General features: G+C 38.1%; 1 non-coding gene across 1 annotated transcript; it reads right to left on the bottom strand.

Moving 5' to 3' along the window:
• Positions 1-925: 925 nt before the first annotated feature.
• LOC116631184 lies at positions 926-1,034 on the bottom strand. Its single transcript, XR_004299126.1, has one exon. It is a non-coding gene; the product is annotated as a small nucleolar RNA U13 (small nucleolar RNA).
• Between the last annotated feature and the right edge of the window lie 787 nt (positions 1,035-1,821).

Raw genomic sequence — 1,821 nt, 5'->3', positions numbered from 1 at the left:
AAAAAAATTGGGCTCAAGTTTAAAGTGGTAAAATCATTTTTCATTTTCTAAGCAGTGATAGAATGACTAGTGCTGTTATAAATACAAGCAAGAGTTCATGCCTTCATGATATTAAAGTATATAAATGGAATCAACATTTTTCATTTCAAAGGTAAAAAAAGGTAGGAAAGAATCAGAGAAGTGATTTGCTTTTGTAATACAAACTATTTGCTCTGCTGTCATATTCAGTCTCTTTACTCTTACTCATCCACCTCTTCAACCTCCTACAAAAGCCTTCAGGGATGGAGCAACATCTCAAAGAGTGGTGGAGGGTATATAACATTTAGTGAGCTGTTTCAATTTTAACAGTGGAGATTTACATGTTTTCCCCCTGAAAGACTATAGAATAATTTTTAACATTCAGAGCCTAAGATAGAAAAAACAATTATCAAGCCATTATGCAATCATAAAACAGTATACCCTATCGATTTTCTCTATCTTTCTATGTTATACTCTCCATTCCCTTTCTCTTTTTCAATTTTTGCTCTGTGTAGGAGATACCTCTATTCCTCATCCTTGTTTGTTTCTCTTCTCCTTCTAGGCACATTGGAGAGCCAATGGACTGGAAGTGAAGTGATACATGTCATGTCTGTGTGGAGATATTTAAATAGACAGTGCAAGACCCACCACACTCTCTTTCCCTGAAATTGTGAAAATGCATGTTGAGGAGTTGCCAAAAGCTCAAAGCACCCTGGATTGTCAAACAACGACATTCAAGGCAGATACCCAGGAGAGTCCCTTGAACCCTAAACTGGCTTCAAGTGAGCAAGAAATAAATTTTTGTCTGGTCACGGAGAGTTTAATTTTTTGTTGTTGTTACTGTAGTATAACCTCGCCCATCCTGACTGATACACTCACTATGCATAACCTATTTCTCCATTTTGATTTTCATTTTAGGCATTTTAGGTGGTAACAAGGTTTGAGGGAGGCACATGCCACACAATGGCATGAACACCCAATCACCCAATCATCACGTTTATGAATTACAAAAGGATCTATCCATAGGCCTTTCTCCACGTTACTAAACGTGCTTGATCAATCCTCAAATTTAAGTTTGTCAAACATACATATATGAAGAGGTATAGGCATAAACGTGATGAAGAACCAGTTTCTTTGGAATATAAAGCTAGCAGGAATCTTGTTGATTCAGTTTGGACCACAAGTCCTCACTAGGTGATACAGTAAGTATTTTGCTACCGTTTCTTGAGAAAGATGTCTTCCTATGACTGACAATTCAAGGTACGTTTATGGAAAAAGCACACCCACTGGAACCAGAGAAACTCAGTTTTTTATTCAATTCCACTACCACAAGTTCTTTGATTCTGAATAACGCTAAATTCTTGCAGCCTTGGCAAACATCTGCAAAATGGGGGACTGATATATCTAATTTGTGGGGTTTGGGAGTGATTAAAGATAATGCAGGCCAGAATATTTAGCACAGAGTTAATAGTCAAGAGGATAAATATTACTGTCATTATCTGTTTTCTTCTAAGATTTTGGAAATCTACCAGGTGCTAGGAGCCTCAGGGAAGAAAACAAGGTTCCTAATGATATCCCCTTGTTTAGTTTTGATGTCTCCTTCTGCTCAACTCTCCTATGTTGATTTCCCAAATCTTTGCAGGGATTAGTTCCAAATATATCTACTGAGGTAACTGAAGAGAAACAAGCCAGTACAGCAGCCCCCCTTATCCGTGGGTGCTACAGTCCAAGGCCCCTGGTGGGTGCCTGGGTAGTGCTGAACCCTATATATACTATGCTTTTTCCTATCTATACACAACTATG

The sequence above is a fragment of the Phoca vitulina genome, unplaced genomic scaffold, assembly GCF_004348235.1.
Source record: "Phoca vitulina isolate PV1807 unplaced genomic scaffold, GSC_HSeal_1.0 scaffold4, whole genome shotgun sequence".
NCBI classification, from domain to species: Eukaryota; Metazoa; Chordata; class Mammalia; order Carnivora; family Phocidae; genus Phoca; species Phoca vitulina.
The sequence above is the reverse complement of the archived record's forward strand: the minus strand, read 5'-3'. Positions and strand labels throughout refer to the sequence as shown.